At 37.8% G+C, this 19,006-nt stretch overlaps 1 pseudogene; it reads right to left on the bottom strand.

Moving 5' to 3' along the window:
- LOC140329835 (perilipin-2-like) overlaps positions 1–729 on the bottom strand; it is a 17,777-nt pseudogene extending 17,048 nt beyond the window's left edge.
- Positions 730–19,006: the final 18,277 nt, after the last annotated feature.

Raw genomic sequence — 19,006 nt, forward strand, 5'->3', positions numbered from 1 at the left:
CCGAGATCAGACAAGATCGGGAGCATTCAGACTGATGTGGCACACAACATACAAACAAAAAATGTTCTTTTTAGAGACCTGGTGCTCTGGACCAATTTGTCTCTGCATCTTTAAGCGTCTTTTCTTTAAAACAGTTTCTTCCAGATCCTCACTGAATTCATGAACATCATCCTTCAGCTCCAGCAGTTCTTCTTTCTCCTTTGTTAGTAACTTCTTCTGCCCTTTCAGCTTAGTGCAGGTATCACTCACAATGTCAATTTCCTCCTTTGTTATTTCTTCACCCAGTTCTTGCTTTATCTTTACTACTTAGACCGCACTTTCTGCTTTCGTCCAGGTTTCTCCCTTTTTATTGTGGAGTCTCTCCTGCGCATCATGTATTTTCTGATTGGCATCATTCATGTTCTTCCCGGCATATTCAATCATGTCACCTGTAGACTGTGGCTGAGCAATGGCCTCCTGACTTCTGCATTTAGCATCCCTGAATCTTGCCAATGCTTGATGGTAAGCACATTTGCGTGCCATGGTAGAGAGAGATCCCAAGCGAATATAGTAGCTTGCCTTGTCATTCAACACCTCAAACCCCTCTGTTTTTTCAGCCTCCTTTTCTAGTTCCTCATAAGTTGTTGGTGGGTATTGTTCAAGAAGAGTTTCAGACTTTGAAAGACCAGTATCAACACCGCTCCTCCCAAGCACAGTGTGGATGCTTCCATTTATAACTGACTTGGTCATCCCCACACTGTCATACTCTGCTCCCTTGGTATTATCAACCACTCCAGTTATATTTTGAATCACTGCATCTATAGTACCCCCGACAGCTTCTGAGGCATTTTACAATCTTGTCACTTGGTTGATACAAAATTGGCCGCCTCTCTTCAATCTTAATCATAAGTTTCTTTGTAATCTTCAATCTTTTCCTTTTGAATTTTCTCAGTGGATTCATTTGCAGCTTTTTCCAACTGTTCTGAAAGTAGAGCCACTCTATTCTCTATGACTTCAGTAGACTGTATGAAGTGAGGTATGGCACTATCATGCTTGCTACTTTACTGGTAGGCCATGCCCAGTTGCAGATTGCCAACTTCTTCCTCTTTCTTTTTTGTCCCTTCATTCTCTTCATCTTCAGATTCAACATCTCCTTCTTCAGCCACCTTTGGCTCAGCTTCTTATTTCTGCCCTTTTAGGTTGATCTTTTGTCTCAGCTGAAACAGGGTCCCATCCTTTAGCTTGGGCTTTAACCAAAGGAAACTTTTCCCCAGCCAACACAGGAACACTTTCATCAGCTTCAATCCCAGTTAACACCTGAGCATCTTCCACAGCGATTCTTTCTTTAGTTTGTGTGGGAGCAGTTTCTTCAGCCACTTTGACCAAATTTTTAAATCTTCACCTGATTTATCAAAAGCTGCATCTAAAACAAGATTGGCCATTTTCTCTTCAGCTGTTAAGGAAGCACATTCTGTATCTTGATCCCCATCAGCAGCTTCTGTCTCTTTAGCCTTTACTTCACCTTTTGCTTCTTCAGCCTTTTACTCACCAGCATCTTCTGCTGTCTTGTCTTTAGATTCACCTTTTTTGGCAGAAGTAGCTGTTTTTCCTTTGACGACAGGGGATTTTTTTCCATTGCTTCTCCTTTTTCTGAGTCGTTTTTATCTTTAGACTCCTCCTTTACCATTTCCTTGGCTGCAGGCTTTTTTGACAGGAGTATTCTTGGCAACAGATTTATTCTCTTCTTTAGACCCACCAGATTCCATGTTCTCGTATTTTTGCCAATCCTTTTCCTCCTTGAGTTTTGAACTGGGGTTCAGCATTATTTAATCAAATGTGGTCAAAAACATCTCAGGAACATCATCCGCAGTCATTTTTGGCAACAACTAGGTTACCTGAAAAATTGGGGATTGCCCATCACAACTCTCGGCGTCAGAAAGCTCTCATAAAGATATCTGCTGTTTTAGTGCATCTAAGTGTTTTTGGTAGCTCTGTGCTTGTATTTCCAACAATTCCTTGTGGTGGGCCTCTGCTTTTTCCAGAACTAGCAGCAATTGTTGGTTAGTACTGTTGGTTGGCATTGGCCTGCTGTTGATTGGCATTTGGCAAAAGAAGCTGTTTTAGTATCTCCTTCATGCTGGCCTTCCAAACACCGGCTTAAAAAGCTGCCTGCATCCTCCACAATATGTGAGATCGCCTGTAGCAACGGTGGGGTTTTCAAACAGGAAACAGGGCCAGCAGGTTAAAAGTGCATCCAGGGTTTTATTCACTTATACTATTTTCACACAAAAACAGACAAAATAATGCCTGGCCACTTGGCCACTAAACTAACTGTTAGTTCCCTTAGTACTAGTTCCCCTTAGTACTAACAATCCAGCCCAACCTAGTGCTATGCAGGACTCTGAGGCCCTAACCATACAGCTTTTCCAACAAAGTCTGTGTCTTTACTTACAGTTCACCTTGGACCTCCTCCCAGCTCACCAGACAAGACAGAGCCACAGGAATTAGCAGGGTGGGAGTTTATATCCCCAGCCTAGTTGCCAGGATGCATTTCAGGTGAGACAGTTACACCTGATCATACCTGTTATCCTGGACGAAACCCTGTGATTTCTTTGGCTAGCTGTTTCAACAGTCATCAAATAAATTGAATACCCAACAAACATCCTCCTGAGGAAATACAGCAGTTTCGATTCCGGACCTGTTGGTCACCAATATTTAGATGACAAATTTAAGAAAGTAGAAAGGAACAAGAAGAAATAGAAGAAAGAAACAGAATAAAAGAAGAAATAGAGTGTGACTACAGAAGAAAAAGAGGGAGTGGGTAGGGAACAAGGGCAGTAAGGGAGGGTAGGTAAGGGTGGAAGGAGGGATATGCCCATAGAGCATTAGGAACCTAAACATGAGGGTGAAGTAATCATATATAATCTGCCAAACACTTAAAATCATCCCAGTAAAACCAGGTACGGACCGGCCTACAAGGAGGCTGATCTCCTGATTTCATAAGCTCTTCCATATATTGTATATAATTCACCCTGGAAATCCATTGGGGTAAGGTAGGTGGAGTAGATTGCCTCCATAGCGGTGGGATACACGCATTGGCTGCGTTTAGTAAATGGCATAGCAAAGAAGTTTTGTAATGTTTCCTCGACAGCGTCGACACATGAAGCAGGGAGAGCTTCAGGTTATCAGTTATGGAGATTCCTGTTAATCTAAGTATGATCTCTGCCACACCGAACCAGAACGAAGTCAAGGTAGGACAGCTCAAAAAAATGCGTAATAAAGTGCCAGTGTGCTGCCCACACCTCCCCCACACCGGGCTTATGTGTATGTGAATGTATACATTTTTTCTAACCAGTCCTGTGTCCTATACCATCTAGTAATTAATCTGTAGTTTGTCTCCTGATATCGGTTACTAATTGAGGCCCTATGCCCATAAGACAGTATGTTGTCTGTTTGGTCATTCTTAAACTTAATGTTGAGGTCCCTCTCCCATTTAGCTAGGAAGGAAGGATCAGGAGTATTGCGGGACAACAGCTACAATTTATACATTTATGAGAGTACCCCTCCCGATGGGTCTCTAGTTACACATAAACTTTCCAAAAGAGCAAGGGGACGATGGAATTCCTGTGCCGTGGCGAAATGTTGGTATTGTACTTTTCTCCAAACATCTAATCAGGGAAGGGAGTGATCTGTTTGAATTTGTTCAGCCGTACACTAATTAGGAAGTTGTAGAAAGTGGGCCGCCGTATAGATATCACTCTCTATCCAAATCTTGAAAATCGGGTTTTTCCTACTGGTAGGAAACTTAGGGTGCCCCAGTATTGGGGAACGTTGGGGAAGGGAATGTCACAATCCCCTCTGCACAAAAATATCTGGCTGCTACTTTAGGCGTCTCACCTATCAGAGGGTGATGGCGAAGAGTAGTACAATCTTCAGGCAGAGACTATGTTGCATCACTTAGCAATATAGGGGAAATTGAATCCTCCAGTCTCACTCATTTCTTAAAACTAGAATGTCTGCACCAGTCCACCAGTCAAGTTAAATAGACGGCCCTGTGGTATAGCATCAGGTCTGGGAAGGCCATCCCTCCCTTATCCTTCGGCAACCTGAAGAAGAAAATTTGTTCAGGTGGGGGGTATCAGTGTCCCAGATAAATCTTAGGAATTCAGATTGAAATTTGTGTAGCACATAAGGGGGAATGTGTATCGTCAGTTTGAAGTAAGTGGAGGAGGCGTGGCATAAGATTCATTTTTAGAATTTTTGAACGACCAAACCACGATAAGGCTTGCTGGCGCAAACGCTGGAGGTCTCTACGTATCGTGTTAAGGAGGGGCATGAAATTTAAATCAACTACCTTACCCACGTCAGCTGAGATATTGGTACCAAGATATCGAATCAAGCCCTGTGCTAACTTAAAGGGGAAGGAGCGGGACAAAGTTTTTCTGAGTTCCACAGGTAGATAAATATCTAGTACTTTTTACTTTTAAAGGTTTACTTTATAGTCAGAGAATTGAGCATAATGGCGCAGTTTCTTGAGAAGGTTGGGGATGGTTTTTTGGGGAATAGTGACATAAAAAAAGGAGGTCGTCTGCATATGCAGCTACTTTATGATCAGTGGGACCCACTTTAATACCCTTGATGTCTGGAATATTGTGAATATGACAAACTAGGGGCTCACAAAGTAAAACAAAAAGTAGGGGAGACAGCGGGCATCTTTGCCTCGTTCCAACAAGTATGGAGAATGGACAGGAGAGAATTCCATTGACTCTTACAGAAGCAGTAAGGTTTCGATACAAGGCCTGAATCCAGTCAAAAAGGCGATTTAGAGTGCCTATAAATGTGAGAACCTGTCTCATATATTCCCAATTTACTCAGGTCAAACCCTTTTTTGGCATCAGCTGAGAAAATCAAACACCTGAAGGGGCAACGTTTCTGAAGTCAAAGATGCTGCTGAGACCTGGTTTACCGCCCAACCAAAGGACTTTTATTTGAATGGTCTAGAAAAGCTGCAACTACGCTGTACCAAGTGCATCAGTCTCAGGGGGGAATATGTTGAATAAATGTGTTATTTCATAACTCTTGCTCTCTTCTTTCTGGGCAAAGCCAGGAACTTCTCTGCACCTCTTCGTAATGTATAGTAGTAGAAACCCTTGAAAGAGTCAGCTATATCTTGAGAGTGGTGAAGTAGAGTACCTGAACTCGACTGAACACAAGACTCAATGCACGAGCCCTTTTTGTCCTGATTGCTCATGCCAGTGCTCTCACACATTTATTGCTATATTCGTAAAAGAAGGCTCTACTTTTGTCAAGTTGACTCTGCCCTTTTTTAAGAATAGCACATTTTACAATCTTGTTGGAATTTTTGCCCAGCGAACATTTCAGGTAAACTTGTATACCATAACACAATTTAATGGAACAGAAGGCACGGATGCAGCATTGTTTTGTTGTTAACCATGGATGGTAAGGTAGTACTACTAATACTCCTTGTAGCTTGATAGAGTTAGGGATAATGATTGTTGCTTGCACATTCATCTGTTTGCACAGACCCATAAATGTACAATACCATTTATTCCCACCTGGTTCTTTTGATGTAGTAAATCAGTTTGTAAATCATCAGCCAATTTTACATAGCTATGATTTTTCAGAAAATCGGTAACATTTTTTTATTTTATTCTGAAATAGCCTAATGGTATGCCTTGAACATAAATGCTGGAATATCTCAAATTATTTGTTGGAAAATACAAAATAAAAACAAAGTAGGCTGGTGAGACAGAGCATTATAAAAGTGATTATGTAAGCAAGTGAAAGTCCGTACCTTTACTGCTTTTACATACATACCAACACACCTATTTATGCCAATCTCCAGACCGAGCTTTTCCTGTTCAGTAGCCATATGGACAGGAAGCCCAATATGTTTCCTGGTTTAACTGGTGGCATAATCAAAAGGGCAGCCAGCAAAAGCAATGTTCAAAGCCCGATTCCTGCTTGACTCTGTAAAGATGAGACTTTTATCCTGTAGTCACCATGTCTGCTGGACAAAATGCAGCATGATTTATGCCAAAATAGTCTGCAAAATTATTTTCAAGATCCTAAATCCTATTCTGTTAAAATATTTTGACCTTTTTAGTCCTAACACAGGAAACATTAAAACTACATCTTGATTTAAAACCTGGTTATGTGTGTCAAATGCTAGCTTTTCTGGTAATTCAGGGACGGCCTAATAAAAAAGTGCTTGTTATATATATATCTATATATATATATATATATATATATATACATATATGTGTGTATTATTCACAGTATAAACAGGATTTTTGCTATATGTTAGGTGAGTTTACAATAAAAACTCTTACTTTCTTTATATCTTGTTTGTCCTGATATTTAAAGGCTGATGGCATTTATTGATAATGGTAATATAACTCATAATAAGAATATAGAATATGGCAGGAAAGGTTGGCTACCAGAGAGACCTTACTGCTTTGCCAGAATATGGGTTAATAGAGACATTTATTACAGCATTTTACAGCAAAATCAATAGGAAGAAAACAACGCCCAAAGGCTTAACTAAAAGGACGTTTTGAAGATGATATGAGGTAGGTAAAAGCGCAGATTACCATGCATGTCATTTCCTTACTTGCTTTTAAAGTTTGAATGTTCTTTGATATTGCTCCAGGTCTAACTGTTTTCAGCTTGTTTCATTTTGTCTGTATAATCCTAAATTCATACAGTCATACATGCAGCAAAACATCAAAATATTATTCATTGCAGGTTTTATGTGAACATCACATGCTTTTTTATTTTTACAAAAAATTGTTTCATCCACTTAAAATGTATGTTTACTGTTCTGCACATGTGTTGTATGTCAGATCTGTCCAAGTTTTCATGAAAAAAAATATGAGAAGTAATAACAAAGTTATACAATAGAGATCCTGCCATGAAAGCTGCTTAGTGTTAAAACAGATCACCATAATACTGGCAGTAATCAAGTGCAGTTTAGAAGCATGTGCTTTTGAGGGATTTCATTTATAAATTTTCACTCCTGCACCAAAATATTAATTAGTGGGGGAAACAAACCACAGACATATCTTTGCAAGTCATCCTTCTAATTTGTAGTTTCTGCAACTCAGCAGTTCATGGATGGTCAGTCTTCAGGCGCTAACCCAAAGTAAAACCCCAAACACAAATATCCAAACACACAATAGAATGTGGTATAATAAACCTTTTGCTTTAATATTCACATTTCTATTGCTTCTATCTAAATGGTAGCAAATATAATTATCTGACAGATGTATTAAATAAAGCAGGTCATGGAAACAGGAATACCATACCATATATACTACTGATTTCTGTCTGTATTCCTACCCTGTGTAACATTACTTCCAGATTTGCCAAGCAACTGATATTGTAGTTTGTAGATAACAATTTTCCTTAGGGATAGAGTTCACTGCTACCTCAGATTTGAAGTGGATCACACAGTTTTATGGTTCTGCAAAGCTATGAATTTATGGCCAACCCCCTCCTTTATAAAAAAAACAAAAAAGGGAAGAGGGGCTCCTAGCAGCCATGCCGTCTGTGTGTTAGAGCTGGTTGGAGAAAGCTGTGTAGGGGGATGAACTTTGTGTCACAGTGCTATTTTGTTCTATACTGTGCTATTTTAGCATGGAACTGAATGAACTGTCCTGATGTTTATGGTATTGTTATTGAAAGAAACAAAAAAAAAAAAGGATATTGCCAATACATTCATTAACAATTGTTAACACATGAATAGAAGTTCTCTTAAATTATGTTAAACTAGTAATATTCTTACGCCACCTAAATAATAAAATTTGTTTTCATGCTTTGAGTTTATCCATCATTTCAAAGAAAATTAACCTCATAGTAACACATCCATATTTCTTCTCTAAATTCGAAGCTGCTGACCATAATGATTGTGTCAGCAGCAGAAAAAGACCCACACTTCTAAACTGAATGGATTCAGCCAAGCCTTTCATTTGCTGCCATTAATAAGGCCTCGGAGGAGGGATGGAGGGGGGCTGGATGACAGGATGAGGAAGACAGATCAGCTTCCAGGAGACTTTTCAACTTTCTTGAAATAGGGGCACTATACATAGGGGAGACAATGCTGTATCTGATTCATATGTGTTTTTGATAAAACTAGCAAAGTTTTTTTACATTTATTTTTATTCTAGAGATTATTAAAATTGGGGTGCTGCTGCCCAAACTAGTTCTAAAATAAGAAACTAATAAATTGCACAGCCAAATATCTACTGCCAGAGTAGTGTATCTGAGACTGTTCATTGACATTGTGCTGTTTTGTGACACTGCATACAGCTTTAATGCTTTCCCTAAAACTGTAATATAAAAAATGTGTGCATGCACAATATAGACTTAGAAGCCACATGAAAGACTGTCTCTGATATACATATTTTATTTAAATTGTTAGCATTAGTGCATGTCCCTAATGGCATTTCCAAGTTTTCTATATCCCTTTTTTCGACAACTAGTTGAAATAAAAGTTCAGGTTTTTCAAATTATTTTTCACGATTTTTTTGTGAAAATGTCTGCATAGCAAACTTGCTTATCCCCAGCCTACACAAAGTACAAGATAGAAATAGGTTGAATGTGCAGAACATGTAATGGTGCCAAGATAGAAACATAAATAGAAGTCAGTGAGTTCCCCTCCCTACCCAGCCAAGCATATCCAAGTAGGTTCAGATGGATGAGATGCAGTAGCAACCAATAAAGACGTTTAAGTGGCATGGGACTAAACTGAATGGCACATGAGATGTCCATGTGCCATGTGCCCTTGGCAAGTGCTGACTATCCACAAAAAGAGGACTGCAATATCCTTTGCAACTTTTCCAACTGTGGGTGTTACAGATGGTAAGTTGCATGCCTGAATTGATGACAAACAATATATTCCAACCGCTGTACAATATTAAAGTTTAAGAACCATGATATTTAAACTGGATTTATGCCTAACCAGTAATGTCCAAAAAATTGGAACTGTTTCTTTTTCAAAAAGCATTCTTCAACATCCACTTCTGAATAAAGGCTTCCTTATCCTGATAAACACTGCAGAATCTCATCAAAACCATTATGAATTGATTCTGGAACTATTTTCCAAATAGTTTTCTTCTTCTGAAGTCGCTCTCCCATATCTTGCATGGGCAGCAAAGGCTTTGTGAGAACAACTTTCAGGCAAGTTGCATTGTAGACCTTTTGAACAGTATGGCAGGAAATTAATATGAAAAAAAAATTGTGAACAAACTGAAAGAGAGAAAGGGGGCTGACTGGAATGATCTGATGGCTATTTCTAAACTGTATAAATGTAATTTTTGTATGCAGTTGTAGTTAGATCATTTTGATATCACTGAATAGCACCCTGTATAGGAAGTATCTCTTTAACAGAACTTTAAAAACTGATAAATACTTGCCCAGTGTAATGGAAGTCTTTTTCTCTTCTAGGTTAGGCTGTGGACAGCTTATAATGAATTTGAAGGAGATCCTAAGTTATTTTTCCAACATGTTACAATTTAAATGTTGTATTTCAAATCCCCAATCTCCAGTCATTTCTTTTTACTGCTTGTGAACATTTGGCAGTCATGTAGCTTTCATGGTCTGCTGACGCAAATGAGTAGGGTTTGGTGTTCAAGTAGCAGACGCTGGTGCTGATGTTTTCATCGAACAAATCTGTACAGGACATCAGTCCTCCTAGGACATAGGAACTGGCAGAAAAATGAGCTGCATTCCAGCACACACTTAAAAGTACCTTGAAAATACAGCCTTTTTACATTCAAGAAAACAATGTGGTGATTCAATATATCGCAAATATACGTTGGTATGTTAATACAAACTGTATTTAAACAAATAAATCTGACATTTCTTTATATGCTGCCTATTAAAACAATAAAATTAAACTCCAGGAAAAATCCTCCCATCCCCCAAACTGTCACTTTCTATTCCTGACTGCTTATGGCTATTGAAACTTCTGATATTTCAGCATTGTATTGACTACTCGTGTTATTTTTCTTTTATACAAACAGGATTAGTTTTGTTGTTGCACTGTTTCTATTTCTTACTATCATCTATGATCAATCTGTTCATTGCCACTAACAAGTGAACCCTCCCCCTTTTTTTTGTTACCTTTTATTCCCAATTGTATGTTCCTTGTTTGTGTTATTTTGTTTTATCTTTTGTTAAAAATTTTAATAAAAACTACTATTAAAAAAAAATGCCCTATTTCCCACTTGAGCTATTGGATTCTAACTTACAGTGCAGAGCTAGTGGACCAGCATTAGGGGATGACATTAGTGCTTGAGAATGCAACTCACAGGGCCTTAAAGAAGAGGCTTCTTGGGACTTGTCGAACAGAGGAGGAGCCTGTGAGAATGAGAAAATAGTGATGAGGTTTACATTTTGACTTTTAGACCAGTTAGCAGTTAGTTAGTAGAGCATTAGCAAACAATAGTAAAAGGAGCTGCAGTAGCATTCGGTGCTCTTGGAGTGGGATCCGGCCCATGCATATATCAAGGGCCAATTTTCACTGGTTACAAGCTTTCCTATCCTGGGCAGCATTATAGTTGGAAAAACTGCAGAACAGTGTTGATGTTTATTTTGCTATTTAAATACAGTTACAGGGTCCTAAAAAACTTATGGTGGGAATTCCTCATTACACTAGGATGAACAACTGAGGGAACAGGATTTGTCACAGATCGGTTGAACTTCTGGATGGTCCTTTCCCAGACGTACTGGTGTCTCTTTGGACGGGTTGTTTGCAGTTAACAGAAAAGGTATATGCTGTCCCTTTATTGACGAGGTATGTAATAAGGGTACAGTTTGTAAATTTAAGCACAAATGCTCGGGCTGAGGCAGCATCAACCATCCCATTACAAAATGTTTTAAAACTGTGGTCACCAACCATTTTGGATCCAGGGACCATTAAATTTACCGGCTCCGGACCGCGCATGTGCGGGGAGCCAGGTTTCACTCAAAGGGGAAGAACTTCCCTCATGGTGATATCATGATGCTAGAACCAGACATGGTCTGCGGCTCTGGCCGGTGCGGCCAGAGCCGGGGACCACTAAAATTTTCTCTGTAGCGACAGCTGTTTTAAAAGACCAATGGTTGCAAGTACTTAAAGAGCAATGAACAAATCTGGAAAAGGGGAAGATGTCTTTGAACTTAGATAACATCCTGCCATGGCACAATAGGCATGATAGGCATACAGCCAGCCTAAGTTCACTAAGTGTTTTATGTCCCATTATGCTTGTTTCACCTTTAGGCTTGGTTTCTAAAAAGGAGGAAGGAACGTAAAGGATGATCCATCATTTATCTTTTCTCTGAGTCAAGTCAGTAAATTGGTTTTTACTAAGGTATGTCACTTTGTTGTGTTAAATAAAAGAAGCTGCAAGGGGAGAAGAATAGGCAGCTGTGGGTACCAGGACATAATAGGTCTATGGAAAGGGAAAAGGTTCATTTTAAAAGCAGCAAGTCTAAGGGCTGCTAAGTACACTCTCCCAGCCTTTGAAATTGAAACTGCGTTTTAGTGACACCAGTCAAATAGTTTCCTTTATTCCTAAACCTACATTGGAAAGAACAATTGAAAAATTGCTGGTCACCACAAGCAACTCATACTCAGTGTGATAAAAAAGGCCAATCACTTGAGCTTGGTATAGCATAATCTTTTCCAGAGATAATGCAGCCTCATAAACCTAGCCTGTTGACGCGAGCTGACATAGAATGCAAACCAGAATAGCTTTAGCAAATCTGCAGTACTTATTTTCCTATAGGATCAAGGTTCCCCAAGCCTCTTATTTCTTTACATATGCACATAAAAGTATCATTTTCTTCTCTTATATGCTGACAAGTACCACACAGCAAATAAAGTAATTATGGGGTACTGATGAAATTTGCGGTCCAACTCCTTTCATGAAAAACCACCAGAGTCTTAGATTTTTTTTTATATGAAACAGAAACATATCCCAAGTTAGGAAAGATTCCTGAAAATGGTATGGTTTTAAAGTGACATCATATTCCCTGCAGAACTTTCTGTGCATCTGTGGTCTTAATTATATATCTGTTGGCATCAGCAACTGTACTTTTAAGAACCACTTGACATCCGTCTGCAATGCCAGTAACTTCATCCATGCAAGACATTATAAAATACATTTTATATTATGTTTAAATACTGTGTGTAACCATTTTTGAGATTCTATTACCTAGTTGGGCTGAATTAAACAAGTTCTTCGTAACTATTTAATTCACAATACATTAAATTTACAATTAGCCAACCTTAAACTACATTGTCAAACTTTATAGGAAACTATACAACTGATTGGTATTTGGGTTTAAGATTAATCAAATGCATATATATATTTAAATATTTGAGCTGATCAGCAAAAGTCCCCTTTCTTTCTTTTTTTTCTTACAAACACTCCGTAGAACTTTTTCGGTAAAAGTTACATTACATAAATGGTATCCACAGATCTTGAACCTTTTTTTTAGAGAAGTTTATTATGGAAGGCACTTGGGCACAACTACACAGAAATTTTACCTTGTTTACTTAAGGTTTGCTTCAGTTATACTTTAATATCAAGCTATGAATAAAGGATACAAATATCCCTGTGAGGGAAAATGTTGAAACTGTGGAAACAGATCCCGTGCATCTTTGTCTAGCCATATGTTCCCTGTAATGGAAAAAGTCAGAAAACAGAGCTGACAAAATTGCATATGCACTTTGTGTTGTTGAGAAATAACAGTAGATACACACATAAGAAAGCAACATGATTAATGTAACTAATCTTATCAATGTGTGTTCCTATTTTAAAACATTTTTCTATGCAAAAAAAGTCATTATTTATGTAAATAATGGCAGCTATCTTTGCTTATCATGGGTTACTTACTGTTTTGCAGCACTCCATTACTTTTGGTTGCAATGTACAATGCAAGCCTTTAGATCTTCTTCACTTCAGATCCCACATTCTGAAGTTATTCAGAGTTTTTCTGAATTATTCTGACAGGGAATTTTAAAGTGATCTCAATGGTCAATAGGTACCCTGAAGATGTGTAAAAAGAAGAGAAAAACACAAAATATGCAAAAAAAAAAATAATAAATAAACTTACATATAACTTTAGTTATATAACTTTATCAGCCAATATCTTTAGATCTACAAATTACCAAGCATAACAAGTTCAATTATTCTGCCATCATATACTTAACATAGGTTTGTGACATGTTTACTTTAAGTGACATTTGGAGTTATGTTATAGTTCTGGCACCAGATATAGGACAACAGAGGTGGGAGGTTGTAGAATCAGCCTCTTCTGATACTTGGTACCAATACAATGTGTTGGATTGTTCATTCAATTCTTTGCTTCTAGTTACAGTATATTTGTGAGACTGGTCCTACATTTAAGGGACTTCACAACAGTTTTTTGCCCTGCATCCTACTTTAATAATTAAACCATCAATGTTTTATTTTTGAGGTAATGAAATAATAAATTGCATTGGAAAAGTGATGTTTCTTCTTTTTTTTTCTATTCTGTCAGGAATAATGAGTTGGACGATTGCTTCATGCTTGTGCTTTGAAATGTAGATTCTAATGTTGAATAGTTTTTGTAGAGTTTTCTTTGCTTCACAATTGGAAACTATTAGAACAATGAATACATACTTGCTACATCAAACAGTATATCTAAAATCCTATGATAATATTTAAAAGAGTTCCAACCCCACCCTAAACCTACAAGTCCTAAGATTTTACTTAACAACCTGTTCAGTACCACCTGCCGGTATATTTCAGATATATTACAGGGGGCATATATTACTAGACAACTGTCTTTAAATAGTAATGTGTAATTGCAAATAAAAAAAACAAAAACAAACAGTTAGTGCTACACTCACAACACAGTTCTGTTCAGACATTTACAGTACATTAATCTACATGACACTGGATGCCAACAGACTTTGACATGCTTTCTTCCCAGTACACTTAATCTCTGTCAGTCTCCTAAAGATTTCCAGGTTTTATAAGAAATATTTATTCTGTGCAACCAAGTATTAACACTATAGCCAAAACTGCTAAGTAAAGAGGGATTGTGATGTGATTTGAGCAGTTTATTGACCATATGTGTATATTGTGTTGTGTAGGCCATTTAAAGTGTTAGGTAGACTATTTTGGAACAAGTTGTGTACATCCATTCACCGGTGATCAATACCCACAACAGTTGAAGGAACAGTTGCTGTACAGATAGTACTGTTTGTTCTATGAAGGGGGAATAGGGAAGGACGTACCAGAGGTTCTATGCTGGGTCTTACCTATTCGAAAACAATGGCAATTTTTCCTGTCAGCGTTTTAATGAATGGGGAGGTTCATTATTGTTCTGGATTAAAATTTAGTGTCTGTACAACTGTCCCCTAAAATAAAAGCAATGTGCAGTTTAACCTTTTTTGCATGTTTTGTTTGAGGCATGTATACCCAGCATACACCCAAGTTGGTGTACATATAACAGATACTTAAATTTCTTTAATAGTGCGGAAATGGTGGAAAAAATCCAAGGACAAAGATCAGAAATTTAGTACCTAAGTCAAGTCTTCACCAAGTAATAGTGTACCCTCTATGAAGTCTCTGAATATACCCTAATCTAATGTATGTAGAGATAACCCAACCTGAGAATAATGTAGGGGTAAGTAAATATGTTTTTCCTTGTGTTAATTTAGGTTAATTGTTACCCCTTACAGCAGAGGTAGGCAAACTCCGGAGACGTTGTTTATTGTTGGATCTGGCCTAATTGAATTGTTGAGTTATCGCGAGTTCCCCCAATATCATCGAGTTCCCGTACATTAACATCAATTACTATGCCTAAAAAGCAGAAGCACGCGCAGCTACCAGTCTCCTCGAACGTCGTGTCTTCAACCCCGATTGCACTGACGAATTATTCTTCCTCGAACGCAGCAACGAAGCCCTGTGTTTAGTGTGCAACGGCACCAACAGCACTTTCAAGTGGTTGAATCTCTAGGGGCATTTTGATGCCAAGCATGCGCACACGTACAGAGACTACACCGTGGATGAGCGGAACACTGAGGCTGCTCGCTAGCAATCACGGTTGGAAAAAACCTTTCCTTGGACACCTTGTTTCTTCTGGCCTACTGTGCCTTCTTGACCTCCTGAAATGGCCTAGTAGTCCAAAAAGTTTGCCGACCCCTGGCTTACAGTAATATTATGTATCCATCACTGTGGACCTTCCTTGTTTTTCTTTACCATTTTATTATGTCATTTTATATAGTATCAGATTCCTTTTAATAAGACATCTAATCAGTTCAGTATTGTATATATTTGATTTAACCATGTTTCCACTGGCAGAAGGAATAACATGTAATTAAATTAGTGGAATTGAAAGAAAACAGAATAATGGAAAATGTACCTTTTGCCAAATCTGATTGTTGACGCATTCCTAGGGTGATGGAGATAAAGGGATTTTCTTATCTATTTTGTGGAATATTTATATCATAATAATCTATGTGGTGAAGCCAAATAATTTTGAAAGCTTCTCTGGCAGGGCCTCCTCTCCATATTTTTAATTTGAAAATTAACTTCTGACACCAAAACATTGCTGGGAAGTTAAAAATTTGATGTTCCACTATATTTAGTACAAGTCCCCTTCACAGTTATAGTTACCTAGTACAATCACAGCCAACATTTTTTTGTTTTTAAATAATTTAATTTTAATACCAGTTTAATACCAGTTTTACAATTCCTGAAGAAGCAGATTCTGCAAAAATCAACAAAAATTGAGACATTGAGACATTGGATATCTATATTGTCTATTTATTTTGAAAATGAAAGATATATCTCTGTTATTAATATTAACTAAATTATATTTTGCAAATATTTAGAAGATGTGAATTAATTAAAAGTTGCCTTAAAAGTCCATGAAAGTTTTTTATAAAGGAATTGTGTAGATTTAAATTGGATGTGGTACCGATATACAGCTTTCCATGACAGAGTAAAAAAAGTTGATAAAAATGTACCTACCTACGTTAACATTTAGACTTAGATTATGTACCATTAAAAGTCTTGGTTTAAATGCATAATGGCCACATCACACTGAGAGAATAATGCTAATAACTCAAGCAAATTAGTTTCCCCCACATATTTTGTTCTCGTACAAGCATAGAAACTAGAAAGTATTTGGATATGCAAGCATGATTCAACTGCCCTAGGCACCAATACCATGTGGCTATCACATACCCATGAATTCCTGGCTCAGCCAGATCAGGAGAATGTCATGTATGATGTCTATGCGTATGTTATGTCACAGTTGGTTGAAGGAAGATTGTAGCCCCTATAAGGCTAGTGTACAAGACATTTTTGTTTTCCAACTTTGCTTTTTGAAGCAGTTTGGAAGAATTTAGAATGTAATATTTTTATTTGCCGCACTATTGTCCTAAACTGTTTTTGTTTTACTTTAGTTTGTTCCAGGTTTTAGCAAATTCAGCATGTTCTATTTAATGGCTGTCACGCTAGGAGAGACAGGACCACTAGGGGGTGCTATGGCTTGCACGGAGGTAGTGTGAGCCCTGGGAAGGGCCAAGGCGAGTCTAAGCCGCAACCAGGTTTTCTCCAGAGCCTCTGATGGTGAGGATGTAGCGCTGCTGGTTACTGCCAGGTTGCGGTCCTTGGGCACACCAAGGTGGGTAAAGCACGGTACCAAATCACTGCATGCATTTTAAAAGGTAATTTAGCTTTAGTTAGGTATATTTTGTGACATATTCTGTAAGTAAAGTAAAACTTTGGAACTTTTTAAGATAAATGGCATGAGAATTCTGGAAGCTGTGCCCAAAGAAAGGAAGGTCGAGGGCAAATAACCAGTCACCAATATTGCCTATTGTCTCTGTGAAGTTCCCTAAATGTCCACTCTTCCCAATACTGACTTACCATGCTTTACTCTATACTGTCTCTCTGTTTTAAGGTTACTTCCTCTTGTTCATAAAATTGTCATGTTCTAAAAAAAATTTACAAGTGATACCAACTTGTAACTTCAACTGCTGGAAATGCAAACAAAAATTCAAGATAATTTTTTACAATAAAATATTTATCTTTTTGTATTCCTTATCGAGATTTCTTTTTTTTTAATTTTTTTTTAAATAATAAACAAAAAGTACCAACAAATAAAAGAAGGTAGCCAAGAAAGACAAAATAATAATTTAACAATAACAATAAGGAATAGAAAACATATATATGACTCTTGTAAAAAGTAGTGTATAACAGATTTCGGTAGAAAGTAGAATAGCACAATATAATCACTCTGGTTAAGAGGTAACAATAAAACAGAGGCGTTTTTCAAACAGGCTTACTATAAAAACAGCAGTAAACATATTTAGCGATACTATTGTCTAAACATGAAATTTCTAGGCGAAACGGAAAGAGAGCAAAGAGAAGAAAAAGAAAGCTGGGGGGAAAGGGAGAGGGTACAAGGAGGATGTAGAGTGGAAAGTAAATATATGGTAATTAATAAAGGAAGTCCCCGGTGTTATTCCTGAGGAAATAATGGGAGGAGATATATTACCAGGACCTAACCGAAAATTAGTAGTTATATGCTGAGCCCCAAGAAGCCCAAACTTCCGGGAAGTTTTCATATCCATCATATATTCTGGGCGTAAGATGTTCCATAAGCTGAACTTCTTTTGTCCTAGCATATAAGTCCACGATGCTCCGGGGCAAAGTTGATTTCCAGTGTCTAGCAATAAGGCGTCTGGCTGCAGTAAGGATGTGACACGCTAATTTTCTATTCAATTTACTGAGAATTAGACATAGGTAGGCCCAATAAATGAGTAACTACATCAAGTGATACAGAGAAGAGTGTTGACTTTTGTCCAATAGGGCCCTTTGAGCGGACATTTCCAGAAAATATGGTATATAGTGCCAACCTCTGTACCACATCTCCAACACACATTGCTAGCATTCGGAAAAATAGTGTGTAACTTATTTGGAGTAAGGTGCCATAGCATAAGTATTTTGTATGCATTATCTTTATTTATAGTACAGATCGAACTCATATGCGCACCATCCCATATGATTCTCCAGATTTCCAATGGCGGCTCACTCCCTAGGGTAAGTTCCCATTTAAGCATATAAATATGTTTAACCAAAGGGCATGCTGGTTCAGTATTCAATATCAAGTATATCCCAAAAATAAGCCCTCAAGACATTTCTTTATATTTGGTAAGCCCTTCTTATTTGTTAATCTTCCCAGGCTTTTTAATTTAGCCTTTAGATTGAGGAAACTGCTTGGTGCAAGCAAACATTGCATCTGTTCATAGCCATAAGCTTTCAGAGATTCCATACTTGCTTTGGCCTTCATATCTGTCTACAAAAAAGTTCAGAAAACAAGAACTCTTGTCTAAAAAGATGTGGTAAACCAAGGATAAAGCCTTGGGAAGCAATGCTTCAATCAGTAAAGATGGTCAGTCTGTTCAAGGTTGTCAGGCCCTGATTTATTTATAGCAATAGACTTTTGTAATCACCAACTGGTTTGTTGTGGATATATTTGGATATAACTGGCTGTAATCCAGGCGCATTCGTACAGTTGTATAAGGGCATTTTGAAACCTACATGGAACAACGGCTGAAGGAATCAAATCTAGTAGGAGTTTGGTAACAAACTGGCCTATTTAATAGGACAAATAGCCTTTATAAAGTGCAATCATTTTCAGCAACAAATTAATATTGCTTTTCAGATTGAGCCTTATTTAGTAAACTAAATACATGCATGCAGAATTTGCCAATCCCTAGAGTGTTTTGTAAATTAGGAACTTTGATTGGCTGGTTTCATGTATTATTAAACTTTTCACAGATCAGACAACATTCACAATGATCTCATCTTAGAGCCAAAAACTGGGCTCGGGTTTTTCCCCTGACACCCTTAACAAACACAATTTCTGTACATACCTTTTCCAGGTTTCCAGGTGTCAGTCCAATACAGTGGTGTTATAATGCCTCCTAGACCCTTTTCTATTGCTTTAGGTG

The sequence above is a fragment of the Pyxicephalus adspersus genome, chromosome 4 (assembly GCF_032062135.1).
Source record: "Pyxicephalus adspersus chromosome 4, UCB_Pads_2.0, whole genome shotgun sequence".
In the NCBI taxonomy this organism is placed as follows: Eukaryota; Metazoa; Chordata; class Amphibia; order Anura; family Pyxicephalidae; genus Pyxicephalus; species Pyxicephalus adspersus.